The following is a 16,605-nucleotide window of genomic DNA, read 5'->3' on the forward strand; positions in this document are numbered from 1 at the left end:
AGACCCCAAACAAGCAGTAGCAGTGAAGTCCATGGACCGCTCCGGCCAGATGGCCCAGTTAGGGGCCAACTTTAATGAATGCTCTTCTAGGCCTTGAACTCCTGTAAGAACAGCATTTGTTGACAAACCACTAGAGCCAGCTCTAAGTAAGGCACCATTCCAAAGCCGCCAACCTACCACAGACAATGCTTAGCGCAGCCCACAGTTATTCTCGTCGGTGCAAAGTGTGCTCAGTGGCAGTCCTGAGTTAGGTCTACGTGGAGGGCAGCATGAATTTAAGTTGCTGTCTGATGATCAGATCACAATGAAATTCACTACGTGTGATGTAGATAAGGAATGTAGAGCCTCCCCGTACCAAAATAATACTTCAGATTGGTAACCGAAAGGTATTAATTGTGAAACAAGGCAAATTATCTTGACTCCGCAATATGCATTGCAGGTCCACAGGACATACTAAATAGAGGAAATATCATGAGATTACTTGCAGAGATGCCGCTGCTTCAGCCTATTAACCCCTCCGCTGTCAGGCCTTTTCCCCTTAGGTGCCAGGGCTTTTATTTGGCTATTTGTTGCAGTTCCCGCTTAGGCCCTCATAACTTTTTGTCCACATAAGCTACCCACGCCAAATTTGAGTCCTTTTTTTCCAACATCCGAGGGATTCTAGAGGTACCCAAAGTTTGTGGGTTCCCCTGAAGGAGACCAAGAAATTATCCAAAATACAGCAACATTTTTTTATTTTAAATGGGAAAAAAGGGCTGCAGAAGAAGGCTTGTGTTTGTTCCCTGAAAATGGCATCAACAAAGGGTTTGTGGTGCTAAATTCACCATCTTCCCAGTTTTCAGGAACAGGCAGACTTGAATCAGAAAACCAGATTTTTCAACACAATTGTGTCATTTTACTGGGACATACCCCATTTTTACTATTTTTTTAGCCTTTAGCATCCTTCCAGTTAGTGACAGAAATGGGAATGAAACCAATGCTTGATCCAGGAGAGCTAAACATTTCTAAAAAGTAGGCAAAATTCTGAATTCAGCAAGTGGTCATTTGTGGAGCTCCTAAAAGGTTTTCCTACAGAAAATAACAAATTAAATTAAAAAGGTTTGAAATTGAGCTGAAAAAAACAGCCATTTTTCTCCACGTTTTACTCTGTATCTTTTTCCTGCGAAGTCAGATTTGTGAAAGCAATATACCGTTACGTCTAATGGACTCTTCTGGTTGTGGGGATATATGGGGCTTATAGGTTTATCAAGAATCCTAGGTACCCAGAGCCAATAAATGAGCTGCACCTTGCAATGGGTTTTCATTCTATACCGGGTATTCAGCAATTCATTTGGTGAAATATAAAGAGTGAAAAATAGGTATCAAGAAAACCTTTGTATTTCCAAAATGGGCACAAGATAAGGTGTTGAGAAGCAGTGGTTATTTGCACATCTCTGAATTCTGGGGTCCCCATACCAACATGTGAATTACAGGGCATTTCTCAAATAGGCATCTTTTTTACACACTGTCTCACATTTGGAAGGAAAAAATGTAGAGAAAGACAAGGGGCAAGAAGGCTTGTTCTGTTATCCTGTGTCCCCCAAGCCAAGTCTCGCAATAAAAATGGTACCTCACTTGCGTGGGCAGGCCTAACGCCCACAACAGGAAACACAACATGGACACTTCACATTTTTACATTGAAAACTGGTGTGTTTTTTGCAAAGTGCCTAGCTGTGGATTTTGATCTCTAGCTCAGCCGGCACCTACGGAAACCTACTAAACATGTGCATATTTAAAAACTAGACACCGAGGGGAATCCAAGATGGGGTGACTTGTGGTGCTCTCACCTGGTTCTGTTACCCAGAATCCTTTGCAAACCTCATAATTTGGCCCAAAAAAACACTTTTTCCTCACATTTCTGGAATCTGGGAGGAGCCACAAATTTCCTTCCACCCAGTGTTCCCCCCAAGTCTCCCGATAAAAATGGTACCTCACTTGTGTGGGTAGGCCTAGTGCCCATGAAAGGAAATGCCCCAAAACACTATCTAGACACATCAAAATTATCAAATACAAAACTACCTGTTTTTGTGGCGGAGGGTGGGCACCTGCGTTTTTGGTCCTGGGATCAGCAGCCTTACAGGGAAACCTACCAAACCCAGACATTTCTGAAAACTAGACACCTGAGGGAGTCCAGGGAGGTGTGACATGTGTGGATGCCCCAGTGTTTTCCTACCCAGAATCATCAGTAAACCTCAAATTTAGCTAAAAAAAATCAAGTTTTCCCACATTTCTGTGTGGGATCACCGCGACGGGACAAATTCCCTACCACCCAACGTTCCCCTCAGTCTTCCGGTAAAAATTATACCTCACTTGTGTAGGTGGGCCAAGTGTCTGTGGCAGGGAAGAGCCAAAAACATGTCGAAATTGAGGGGGAAACCAAAGCAGGTCCAAAAGGGCAGTTTGAAAAAAAACATTCCTAGGCTGACAAATGGGGCAGAATTTGTATTGGTATAGATGAGACAATGATGGGTGGTAGGAATTTTGTGGATTCCTGCAGATTCCGAAAGGTTCTATCACAAAAATGAGGAACAAAATTGTGATTTCCAGCAAAGTTGGAAGTTTGCAGGGCATTGTGGGTAAGAAAATGGTGCGGGTTGCATGTGAAGCACACCACCCTGGACTCACCCAGATGTTTATTTTTCAGTTATGTCTAGGTCTTGTGGATTTTCCTGCATGGCAGCATCCCAAAATCCAAAAAGTGCAGCCCTCTCCATTCCAATTGCGGCGATTTTGGGAGTTAGCCAAGCTCTCATGGCCCAAATGTAAAACCAAAACCCAAAATAATCAAATGTCCTTTTGCTTGCCGTGTGATAAGATGTTTTAGTGTGCGGGGGAGAGCTGAAAGACTGCTACCCCCTTCAGTTGGGGTGGGGGCATAACCATGCCCATACTGGTTGGTGGCCACCACCACACTATTTCTTCTTTTAATTTAATTCCCTGGCATCTAGTAGACTTTCTGCCCTCCCGGAGTGTGGATCAGGGGTAATTGCCCCATCTGCCCACTGGTGGGCAGAACAACTTTGGCCCCATTTCTTTGGGTTGGGAGTATGGCCATAACCCCACCCTCTTATTTTGAAAAAAAAATCTTCCCTGGTCTCCCCCCAAGAGGGTTAGGCCTCTGATGAGGTCAGCACGCAATCGCGGACTGACATCATCAGATGCCACGTGGGCGTGAGGGGGGGGTGCAGGGTTGGAAGGGGAAGTGATTCCCCTTCCATACCTGTCCAGGGGAGGGGGGGGTTCTAGGACCCCTATCTGGACGTAATGGGAGCGGTGCTGCCCAGGACGTAACCGTTACGTCCAGGGCACCCAAGGGGTTAAATCATCAGATGTAATATCAGTGAAATTTCTCCTAAGCTGCAGCCCTTCGCGTCTGGAGCAAACACCTACTACTTGGATAACAGAGGAGATTCCCTATCCTGTATGTGAAGCAGCAGTTTGAATCCTGGGGCATAGCTGTTTAACCCTCCTAAGCAGCGATATCCATTCCCTCTACTGGCCACCATGATCAGAACAAAAGATTACTTCTGCCCTACCTGTGGGCGCTTTTCTCCACAGGTTCCTCGAGGACCAATAGTCACAGATTTGGTGTCTAGGAACCAAGCAAGGAGCAAACCCATAGCGGCAGCTCTGAATTCAGTGTTGCAATCTGAAAGCTAGCCGGCATAAGCAACTGTATGTGCTGCCTCCCCTGCGCTGTCCCAGCTCTTCCCTCCCTCCTCACCCAGGCTTCTCAGTGTACATGAGCGCCTGGCATGTCCCCCCACATAGTCACCGCCGCCATGGCCTCCAACATGGACCGGGAGACGATCCTTGCTGACTTCCAGGCATGTACTGGTATTGAAAATATTGATGAAGCAATAACTTTACTTGAACAAAACAATTGGGATTTAGTGGCAGCAATTAATGGTGTAATCCCACAAGAAAATGGGATCGTTCAGAGTGAATTTTCTGGTGAAACATTACCAGGCCCAGTATTTTGTCCAACAAGCCAAGCTACAGCATCTACTTCAGTTTCCTCTTCGTCGTCCCCACCATCCGGCTCAGTCTCTGCATTTCGACCTGTTGTGTCATCTCGACAGATTGTGGAAAGGCTGCCTCGAATGCTGGGGTTTTCAGGGTCGAATACCGGGACAAGAATGTAGACGTGGTGCTTGAAGACAGTTGTATAGTTGGTGAAATCAAACGGATATTAGAAAACGAGCTGAAGATTCCTGCGTCCAGAATGCTGCTAAAAGGTTGGAAGAGCGGGGATGTAGAAGATAGTACTGTTTTAAGGACTCTACACTTGCCAAAAAACAACAGTCTTTATGTACTCACACCTGATTTACCACCTCCTTTGTTGTCAAGTCATTCAAGTGCCCTGCAGGAGTCATTAAATCAGAACTTCATGCTGATCGTCACCCACCGAGAAGCCCAGCGGGAGTACAACCTGAACTTCTCGGGAAGCAGCACCATTCAGGAGGTAAAGCGAAATGTGTACGACCTTACAAGTATTCCTGTACGGCATCAGTTATGGGATGGTTGGCCTCCTTCTGCAACAGATGACTCTATGACGCTAGCTGCTTCAGGGCTTACTTATCCATGCCATCGGCTAACGGTAGGAAGACGAACTTCACCAGCACAGGCCAGAGAACAGCTTGAAGAGCAGTGCGCAGATGTCCACATGGTTAGTGACAGTGATGGAGATGACTTCGAAGATGCTAGCGAGTTTGGTGTGGACGATGGAGAGCTTTTTGGCACTACATCAACATCATCTTCCACACTAAGAAAATCTCCGATGATGCCAGACAATGCAGAAGATGAAGGAGATGCCTTATTACAGTTTACCACAGAATTTTCCTCAAGATATGGTGAATGCCATCCTGTGTTCTTCATTGGAACGTTAGAGGCTGCTTTACAGGAAGCCTTCTTTGGGAGAGCCAGAGATAGAAAGCTGCTTGCCATCTATCTCCACCACGATGAAAGTGTTTTAGCCAACGTCTTCTGCTCACAAATGCTTTGTGCCGAGTCAGTAGTCTCTTATCTGAGCCAGAACTTTATTACCTGGGCATGGGACATGACGAAAGAATCAAACAGAGCAAGGTTTCTGACAATGTGCACAAGGCACTTCGGCAGTGTGGTTGCCCAAACCGTTCGAACTCAGAAGACGGATCAGTTTCCACTTTTTCTCATAGTAATGGGGAAAAGGTCCTCTAACGAGGTGCTGAATGTAATACAAGGTAACAGAACAGTGGATGAACTAATGATGAAGCAAATGGCTGCAATGGAGATATTCACTTCACAACAGCAGGAAGACATTAAATATGAGGATGAACGTGACGCTAGAGAACAAGTCAAAAGGGAACAAGATGAAGCATACCGCGTCTCACTTGAAGCTGATAGAACAAAGAGGGAAGCACAGGAAAGAAATGGCAGAGCAGTTTCGCTTGGAACAGATGCGAAAGGAACAAGAAGAAGAGCGAGAGGGTATTATACTATCTTTAGAGCAGGCCTTGCCTCTGGAGCCTAAGGAAGAGAGCAGAAAACCTGTGAGTAAACTGCGGATCCGGACACCGAGCGGAGAATTCTTTGAGCGCCGCTTCCTGGGCAGCTGCAAACTGCAGGTTGTCTTCGATTTTGTGGCTTCGAAAGGATACCCTTCGGAGGAGTTCAAGCTGCTAAGCACTTTTCCCAGGAGAGATGTCTCTCAGTATGATCCTAATAAGTCGCTGATGGACTTAAAGCTGTATCCTCAGGAAACCCTTTTCCTTGAAGCAAAGGAATAACCTAAACACGATTATAGGACTAGTAAACCTTAGACAAGCCAGACGCACAGCTCCTCAAGAATGACATCTACCAATACCACCATCTTCTGTCAGTTAACTCTATTGTTACCAATTTCGGCCCTTTTGGAGAGTCTTGGGAATGAAATAAAGTATAAACAAAGCTAAAAAAAAAAAAAAGGAGCAAACCCATATCGAAGTTCAATTTTAATCCAGTTTCCCCTCCAGTATGCTCTGTTCTACTGCAAGCTTGTGGCTCGGCAGGTACGGGTCTTCATCTGCATGCCAGTGGCAGGGATGACTATGCTGAGGAATGGCGATGGATAGCGTCCACACTAAATGCTCAGAGAAAAAATTGACCCCTTAGAAATTATGTGACAAGCAAGGTTCAGGCAATGGTCGTAAATATCCTTTCTTGGAATATTGCCAGAGCAAAAGACATCATTCATGATGGTTTCACCCTAGCAACTCAAGGCAGATACTATTTGGTCATGTTGCAAGAAACGTGACTTACTGACCCAATGCACCTAGTGGGCTACGTGCAACAGCAGACCCTGTGGAGGTTTACAACCTATGTTTCAACCGCATTACGAGCAACTTCAGAACAATTACCAATTTGAAATTGGTGGTAACTGCAGTTGTTTTGCGACCACATTCACGGTCACAAAACAATCATACATACCTCTGCGATTCGGTATTAGGACAGGACGCCCTTGACACTCCCCTTCCTAATACCGAATCGGTATGTAGTCGCACATCCAATTTGGGATTCAGTAACAAGTTACTGAATTGCAAATCGGATTTGATACATACCAAAATGCAGTTTTTGCGATCGCAAATGTCCCAAAGTATAGCGCCAAAATATAAATATGGAGTTAGTTTTGCATCAAATTTGCATTAAAAAAAATTATGCAAATTCAGCACAAAACAAGTATAAATATGCCCCTAAATTTGCACAAAATTACAACACATTAGTTTTGTTGATGAATAATGTTTGTTTGCAGGTTCTATATTTAGCATAAACAAGGTAAATTGGCATAAATAAAACTACCGTGGGAGCCAGTCAAAGTTTATAGCGAATGTCAGATTTCATTCGGTATTGTTAGGAGACCATTATTCGTGCAAAGGGGGAATTTTCTAATATTTCTATCATTACATGGGCCGAACAGCTTTGTTTTACCCACAATGAAGGGTCACTCAACGTGTCACACAAATGGCATTGAAATGTCACATATAAACACACGATAAACATGGAAATGCCACACATAATCAAACCTAAAACTTGGAAGTTATGTATATTAAGTCACACCTTCTTTGTGGTACTTGTGTAGTTGATTGGGGTGTTGGCATTGTGCCCTAAAAAAAACACGGGAAGAGGATGTTGAAAGAGCAAAGGAATTGAGAACAAAAGGGCTGCGTCTGTGTGTGTGTTCTTTACCTGGAGCATGCTTTCCTGCTCAGACAAGGGAAACTTATTTGCAGACAACCACAAATATAGCACAGAGAGCAATGCTTTCATTGCAGCCTTAAGGAGGCAGTGCCACTCAAACCTAACATTATCTACTGTGCAGGGGTGGGCAGTGCCACTCAAACTTAAAATTATCTACTGAAATGCAGAGGCGGGCACAGAACCATTTGTACAGGTATTTATACCACGTATGCTTTGCTTCACTCGTTTCTCATGGTATGGCCAAAGTTCATTTAAGGCGTGTTTCTTTCAGCTTGGGCACAATTGTGTTTCTACCTTCAACAAGAGCAGTGGTCGACAGCATGTGGAGGATTCTGCTTTGCAGGTAGTGTTGTATGGTTGAAACTCATCAGTCACGTTTGTGGATACTAAATACAAGGCGGATTGCTCTTGAGTCTCAGAATCTCCTGATTTCTAGTGTTGCTGAAGACCTTTTGTCTCATGCATATAGGTATCAAAGTTATGCTGGAATTTCTGCTGATTTCTTCCATTGCTGCGGTTTTTCCACCTTAAGCCTTTTACTTTAAGCCATGTTGCATAGCAGCTCAACTGCTATGCAATATGTAAAAAAAACATCGACATAGCTAATAGATTTTGCATAGGTGAAACCTATTCCCTTTGCCAATATTTGTTACTCTGTGGCTCCGTCAGAGCTGCAATTCGTTCCCACTAGAGATTCTTTGCTAGTGATCATCGGGTACATGCAGCATTGCAACTTATATGTACGATCTCAGGTAAAGACCAGGGCAATGACAACATTCTATAATTTGCTGGTGCAACAAGCTAAGGTACACATACATGACCTCCAAACTTGCTGGGCAGATGACATCGCTACTCTACATACAGATGAAGAATGGGACAACATCCTGGAGGCAGCTCCGCTGGTCTACATGAATTCCAGGTTCAAACATATTCAATATTATTTTCTTCACAGGGCTTATCTCACCCCAAGAGGATCAATGTAGTGTTCCCAGATGCGCAGAAGTGGGTGTAGACTATTTATATACATGACATGGGCCTTGCCAGACATTCTGCCCCTATTGGATACTCTTGTTCACTATGTGACCAAAGCCTCTGGCAGGCAAAGGCTTGCAACCCTGGCTTATTGTCTTCTCTCACCCCCAGACAGCGCAACTGACGATACAGATTAATATATGCCCTCCACTGGGGCACCTGGGTGTTAAAGCTCTCTTCAACCCCCCAATTACGCTCCTGCCCACCGACCTCCCCTTTTCCCCAGAACCCTTGCAGGTCCATCTTGGTTGACAACAGCAGGTTGTTAAGTTGTTAAGACTTTAACTCAAACCACTAATCCTCATTGAAGACACACTGAGGGCAAGGAACAGTGCCTGCCTTCTGAATGTGTGTATATGGACTATCAGTTGTAACCACTGTGATCTATTTCAAATCTTCCTGTCTATGTTAAATGTCTATATTATGTTATGTTATTTTAATTTATAATGCGCATGAATCACCCCGGAAGGGGTATCTTGACGCAGCAGCAGGTCACAGACAAGTGGAGCCAGCTAAGTTAGAACAGTGCTGTCTTAAGTGCTTTCCTGAATAGAAAGTGGTCAGTGCATAAACGAATGTGAAGCAACAGCTTGTTCCAATAGAGAGGGGCTAGGTATGAAAAGGACCTGCCCCCAGAATGGACCTTTCTCATCTGTGGAACAGTGAGCAAAGCTTTGCCACTAGTATTTGGGAGTCTAGATGGGCAATAACGAATAAGCTTCAAAGATAGGTCGTTGGGACATTTCCCTAGCAGAGCATTAAGTTAGGCAGGAAGATTTTAAAATCAATTCTCTTCCGGACCGATAGTCAGTCTAGGGACCACAGGAGAGGATGCAGCCCTGGATGGGAGACTGTAAATGAAACAGACTGCTGTGTTCTGCTCAACTTGTAGTTTTGATAACAACGTCTCATTTGCAGTGGCCAATAGGAAATTGCCATAATCCAAACAACTGATAACAAGAACCTGAACCAGAGTTTTCCTTGCTGTGAGTGGGAGGAAAGGGAAAGGTCTTATTAGCAGGTACATGGTTTAAACAAGGAACCTGTGATGGACAAAATCTGCTGTTTCATGGTAAGGAGTTGGTCAAGACAGACTCCAAAATTTTGGACTACCTGTTTGGGCGATGGAGCTGTGCCAAGTTCATAAGGCCAACAATCAGAGGCCTAAAGCTTTTGGGCCTTGCCAAACAGCATAATCTCTGTTTTTCATGCATTCGGTTGGAGGCAGTTCACCATCATCTATGCAGCAATTGCTTTCATCCCAAGTCAGAAGCATTATTTTGCTTTGATTAGATCTTTGTCAAAGGAGATTATTAGCTGCGTATTGTCCACATAAGACAAGAACCTGGGACACCCCCTTATTCAGCATTATGGTGCCAGACTTATTTGAACTCAGAGTGATGGTTTGAGGTCTGTTGGAAAGGAAATCACCAAGCCAGTGTAGCACTGTTCTGTGGATTCCAATCTTCCTTATCCTGCAGAGTAGCTTAGAATGAATCACAGTATCTAACACTGCGGCCAAGTCCAGCAGCATGAGCATGAATAGTAAATTATCATTGAGAGAGCATCTAATGTAGTCAGTAACTGCTACCAATGCAGTGTCTGTATTTTGTGATGGTCTAAAGCCAGATTGGGACATGTCCAGAATCATATTGATCTCTAGGTACTCCATGAGTTGTTGATTTTTTAGTCCTTCCAGCAGCTTGCCCATTAAAGGAAGCAGCAAGACAAGATAATAGTTGGTGAGGTTGGTCGGTGCCAAGTTGACCTTTTTTTGAATCGGCAAGACCTGAGTTGCCTTCCAGGTTAATGGAATTTTGCCAGTGTTTACTGATAGATTGAAAAAAGAACAGGTAGCAGGAGTGAGCTGATTGAAAAGAGCAGCAGAGACCCTAGGTGGGCGCATATTTAAAGAAGAGCCTGATTTGGCTAATGCAAGGGCTTTCTAAATATGGCTCAGGTGAGAAAGCATTAAACTTTCTTAAACTGGTGGCACTGTCATGGGGAGGGGTTGGACGAAATTAATCTCCACCCATGCTTGTTCAGGCGGGCTAGGGAAGTTCTGATAGATTACTTTGATTTTGTCTTTGAAGTGATTGGCCAGAGAATGGTGATTCTTATAGGTTTACTGCATAAAGAATCGGGATTTTATTAAAGACATGGAGGCTATCATTATGTATTAACTTTTACTTACTCCATCGAAGCAGCAAAAAAACATTCAAAGTATCCAATAGAACTTTAACAACATCATAATAGAGAAAAAAAATGTTCAGTCCCATATAAGCTGTGTCCTCAATTTTCTCCCTCTCCATTCTTACACCGAGATCATCCCTTTCTAAGACTCTGCAAAATAAAACACAATTTGTAAACTTTCCTTAAACCTTCCTAAACTTAAAACATGAAGCGTTTCTTCAATTTGTAAACCACTATTGCTACGCATTGCTAATCAAAGGTGAATTACCTTTCCCAACCACTTCCAAGGGAAGGGTGGGTGGGATAATGCTAGCATTAGCTACAGCTCTAAAAGGTTTCACATATGAAATTAGAAGCTGGCCAACTCCTGCCGCTTTCTTTTCCAGCATCCCAGTCTTGTACTCTTTTAAGCAACAAACTATACAAAGGTTTGGAAATTCATCAAAGAACGGGTAAAATTTAGTTCCATACATTGTTTTTGTGCGTTTACACACTTTGAGCAACACACCTTTTGGTTGATAAAACCTATGTGACACTTCCAAAGCCTTCACATCTGCTACTCTTCTGAAAGATATAAGACAAATCAATGTTGCTAACTTTCATGAAAGTTCCCTTACCTGTAAATCCGTATTGGCTGATCAGGTCTGAAATAGCCCATGTACCAAATTCACATTCCATAATATCTGATATTTCGAATTTGGTTGTCTCTTCAAATTAATCCCTTTCATTACGCTGCAAACTAGAGCATTGATAAACCCTGGTGTAGGTCATGACCAGCAGCTACTGCAGATCTATAACAATTCACTCTTCTATAAGATATACCCTTATCAAACAATTCAGCCAAAAAATGCTCTACCTGAACATCATCTGCCTCCACGGAATCCAAATCCCTTTCCAAGCACCAAAGTGACCACACTTTACTTGCACTTCTATACCTTTTCTTGGTACCCGGTGCCCAAGATTCATCCAGTAGTCCTGCAGCTGACTCCAGAAGCTCTGTGAGTCTTCTGGAATGCCTGATATCCTCCATACAAGAAGGTTCAGATAACCCGACTCAACCAGAGGATGCTCCTCGCTGTCTACACCTGACAGCAGACATTTGCAACACCTTAATAAAATTTGTTGTTCCACTGCCATCTCCATTACCTTTGGAAACCAGAGATGAGTTGTCCAAAAAGGTGTTCTCAAAACTAATTGACATCTTTGCCATCTCACCTGTACCAACACTCTCTGAATCATAGAGAACAGAGGAAGTGCATAACCTTTCATTCCCTTCCAGTCCTTTATAAACGCATCCACTGCATATGCACCTGGATCCAGTCTCCAACTGACTTAGTTCAGCAACTGAAAGATTAGTATGGAAGTAGACAGATCTATGTCTAAAGGTCTCATAGTCTGCAAGATTTCCTCAAATAGATTCTCTCTCAGTTTCCAGTCGCTGTAATCCTTCATCTGATGTGAATTCCAGTCAGCTACAACATTTTGAAGTCCTGGTAAATACCCTGCCCTCAAACTTATTTTGTGTTCTAAACAGAATTCCCACATCTCTTTTGCCAGTTCTGCTAAGCTCTTGGAAAAGGGACCTCCCAAATTGTTTATGTATGATACAGCCGTCACATTGTCCATTTTCAACAGGACAAACTTGCCTCTCAGAACTCTTTTAAAACTCTGTAATGCAAATAATCCTGCCTGCAATTCTAAGCAGTTTTTGTTTCTCTTTCTCAAAAAATGTCCACATTCCTCCAGTTTCTTGACCTAAACAATAAGCACCCCATCCAAAGCTGTTTGCATTCTAAAATGAAATCCGGCTTTGAACCAAAAACCGCACAGACGTTCCATGCGTCCAAATTCTCTTTCCACCAAATCAATTCCTCCTGTGCCTCCTGAGACAGAGGCACTAAGTTTCCATACCATAATCCTTTTCTTAGACCGAAAGTCTTCAAACGCTGTAAAGCTCTGTAATGCAAAGGCCCTGGAAAAAATGCCTCAATGGACAAAGATAGTGCCAATCATGTGCACTAAATTTCTCAGTTTTACCTGCTCTTTCTTCATTAATATCTGAACTTCCTGTCTTATTTTCTTCACTTTCTTTTCTGGCAGTTGTAACTGACACAACTCTGTGCCCACCATGAAACCCAGGAACTCCATTCTCTTCATCGGAGTCAACACAGATTTGTCCTGATTTACGATAAAGCCTAAATCCTCCACTAAATCCTTCACTAAGAATAAATGTCCCTTTAAATCCCCGATATCCTAATTCAATATCAGTATATCGTCCAAATAAATATTCATCCTTACTCCTCTCTCTCTGAGAAAACCAACTACCTCTCTGATCACTTTTTTGTGAAGCACCAAGGGGACAACGCAAGACCAAAAGGTAGACTCTGAAACTGATATCATTGAATTCTCCACCTGAACTGCAGGTATTTCTGACTGCTCTTTGCTATTAGATTTGTAAAATTAGCATCTTAGAGATACAACTTTACTGTTCAATCCTGCTCTTGCAAAAGGTCCCATAAAAGATGAAACCTTCAATTTTGAACTGCTGGCAAGTTACAAATTGATTCAGTTTCCTTAGGTTTATCACTGACCTCCAGCCCTTGCCCTTCTTTTCCACCTAAAACAATGTACTCACAAATTCTTGTTCTGCTTCCCTATTTCCACAATCACATTCTTCAACAACATCTGAGCAATCGCTTGTTGAACTGTTCGTTCTAATTGTTTTTGAAATACCAATTTCCTTGGCTGTATTACATGTACTGGTTCTTGCTCAAACCCTATTATATATCCATCTACTGTTTGTAATACCCAAACATCTTGAGTGACTGTCTCTCAGTTTTCTTTGAAAAACCTAATTCTTCCTCCTACATTTGGCAGGATAGAAGTAGAAATATTCCTCATACTCACATTGGTTCTAAGATTGTCTAAGATTATCACCCCTGGTTCTGTTGTTACGACCTCAACCTCGCCCCCTTTGGGGATAAAACTGAGATCCTCCTTGGTTTCCTTTGTAAAACACATCTCCTTGCTTCTGATTTTGGGCACTGAATCCTGCCCGGCCATTAAGTTGCCCCTTTCTACCGGCCCGTCCACAAAAGCTACTATTTGATTATACCATCCCTTCTCCAAAACGTAGGCCACTAGCCTGCTCCGAGGATTCCTTATTTTCCAAAGCAGCTAATTTGGGGCTAATTCACATCAGGACAGACTTCCTTCTTTCTGCTAAAAGCCCCGCATTTGCGTTCCCTAAAAATCAAATGGCTCTCTGACACAATCAGTGTAACAGATGTATATCTAAGTCTTTTCCCTTTAAATAGTATCAAATATCCTGGCCAGTGATCCAAGAATGTCAAGTGCTTTATCCTGACATTGATTCAAGGACTTCTCTAGTCCTTTCCTCACATCTTTACCCAGCTTAAATAAGTATATTATCATCTCTGCGTCTAAATTCGGTGTTATGGATACCTTATCATCAATGACAGGTCTAGAACACTGCACCCTCATCACATTCCTTTAACCTTTTTCTAACAGCTTATGTAGCCTTCCCTTTATATATTTGGCAACATGGTCCAGTGACCACCATTCCTTCCCTCTTGAGTGTCTTATATCTTTTGGATTAAATAGCTTTTCACCAACTTGATCCGTTACAGTTTCCTTTTAATGTTAGTAACCACCTTTTCCTCAAGACCATCCTTATATTTTAGGTCTAGAATATATTCTTCTACATATTTGTTTTCAATGTTATCTTCAGTGTCATCATTTACAATTCCAATACTTTCAAAGAGCAATGTTCTCTTTCAGCGAGGCTGACTTTCTTTTGTACCTCATAGGGTACCCTTCCTTTGTGAGCTGCCTTAGACTCCAATCCTACCTAACATCTCTTGCAAGTGCTTTCTTTTGGAGAAAACACTTTCCTCCTGGACACCTATGACGATCCTATTCTTCTGACAAAGAATAAAACTTCTCCTCATCATTACCTTTCCTTTTAACTAAAACCTGTTTCACAGACTCCTGTACTACATCTTGTAATTCTTCAGAAACTATTTTTCTGATTAATTCCTCCTGACTTCCCTCTTCTGGATTTAATTCTGACATTTTTCTTAAAATTTAATACACTTCTGCCTGTCAATTTTTTGTAGACGGTCGAATTTCCTGAGATCTGTTAGGTTTTTCTCATTCACAGCAACAAATCAATCAACAGTGACTATTTGCTATGAAAACGCCCTTGCAGAGCAACCTGCTCTTGAAACAAGTTGATTTGCTAAAAAGCAATGTCTACTTCCTTACAAAAATAAGCCAAATGTGTCCTTTACGAGGCAGTGACCGTTGAACCAATGCCCCAACGTTCACTCCTTGTCACTCAGCCCACACACGACCTGCTGGTCACGCCTAGGCTCCAGGCCCGTCACCTGCCCCTCATATCCGCAAGAGCGATGAGAACAATGCATGTCATCGCATTGTCACTGCATGCGCATAAAACTGTCAGCGCCCGGGCCCTATTCAGTAAGTCTTAAAAAATCTTTATAATTTCATCTTACACGGACTGAGTTGCCTTTGAGGTCACAAGCAGTCCAACATGCAATTAAACAACAATACAGCACTCATACAAAACAACAGACGCAGAAAGATATATAAAAAGTTTGTTTTACACATAAAATACTTTAAACATTCTACTTCTCACACAACCCTACCCATGAATTGGGTAATGCTTACAACATGCTATCTGATTTCTTCTAAACATGTTCAGACATGCCTAACAAGAAAAAAATCATATAGTTATCTGCTTAGAAGCAGCAAACAAAAGAGGGAGAACATGGAGGACACACAGCTTATATGGGACTGAACATTCTTTTTTCTATTATGATGTGGTTAAAGCTCAATTGGATACTTTGAATGTTTTTTTGCTGCTCAGAAAGAGTAACTAAAAGTTAATGCATAATGCTAGTCTCCTGTATTGACATGAAATCACAGAGTGGTTGTGATGCATGTATATCTTGAGAGCAAGCTCCAGGGTTTGTGAAAGCATTAAGCACTTTAAACAGTACTTTGGATGAGTTTCGGACCTGATTAATTTGGTTAGAGATAAAAGTTTTCCAGGCTCTTCTTATGTTACGGTGGTACATGATTATGGTGGTACAGTGTTATGGCTGCTCTAAAGGCCTCCTTATCAGTTATATGTTTTGTTTGTCACAACCGTCTTTCTAATTTTTGACAAGCAGCTTTCTCTGTCCACAGTTCTGCTGTGTACCAGTGCGCATAGGATCCGTGTTTGGAATTTAGACATAGTTTAAGAGTGGCAATCTTGTTGAGAGCCAACTTTAGGACTCTATGATAGTGTGAGAGCACTTGATCGTCATCTGAGGCTTGAGCGACATCTGAATCTGTTGATGTGGCGGTAAATTTGAATTCCTTGACGGAAGAGTCTGGAGTGATTTTCTGCCAGTGTCTGGATAGCTTTTTATGGACTGTAGACATGTTATCAATCTCTTTTTGCTTGGGAACCTGGAAATGAATAAGTGAAGCCTACACTGTGCTGATTGTATTCATGGCTTAAAATAATGAAATTGTTTAAAATAAAAACACTTGCCAGGTGTCAATGCATTCCGATGCATTTCATGACACATCTATGTATGCAGGATAAGAGTTGTGAAGGGGTTAAATGTAGAAGCAAACTTTAAATACCAGATATTTAGTTGATGGGCCCGGCTAATCTGATGTTATTTAATTGTTTTGTAATAGCAGCTTGAACAGATCAGTATGAGGGTGCTTTGCTGTAGTCATCTGGAAGTACATGGCACATAATTGACTACAGCAGGAATAATTAGGGGTCTATGGGAGCAAATTTAAAAGTATTTTTTGTGTTAAAACGTATAGGCATGTTTTAGTTTATAATCTGTATACAATGGCAGTACAATGACTTAAAGATTTGCTGACATTCAAAGGACTCAGGACTGAAGGACTAAGGATCACGATCTGTGCAGAATATCATGTCTTCGACACCAGTGAAGGACCATGATCCCACCAATATTTTTGGTTTCACATCCTGCAGGTTTGAAGGTTTAAGCCATTTCCCAAAAGTTACTGTGGTTTGTACTGGTCACAGTGGTCCATGTCACATGCTTTCTT

General features: G+C 42.4%; 1 protein-coding gene and 1 pseudogene across 2 annotated transcripts in view; both read left to right on the forward strand.

Annotated features, from left to right (window-relative positions):
- BAK1 (BCL2 antagonist/killer 1) overlaps window positions 1-16,605 on the forward strand; it is a 168,109-nt gene that overhangs the window by 66,287 nt on the left and 85,217 nt on the right. The window lies entirely within an intron of this gene.
- LOC138300032 (FAS-associated factor 1 pseudogene) lies at window positions 3,666-5,965 on the forward strand (annotated as a pseudogene).

The sequence above is a fragment of the Pleurodeles waltl genome, chromosome 6 (assembly GCF_031143425.1).
Source record: "Pleurodeles waltl isolate 20211129_DDA chromosome 6, aPleWal1.hap1.20221129, whole genome shotgun sequence".
Lineage (NCBI taxonomy): Eukaryota > Metazoa > Chordata > Amphibia > Caudata > Salamandridae > Pleurodeles > Pleurodeles waltl.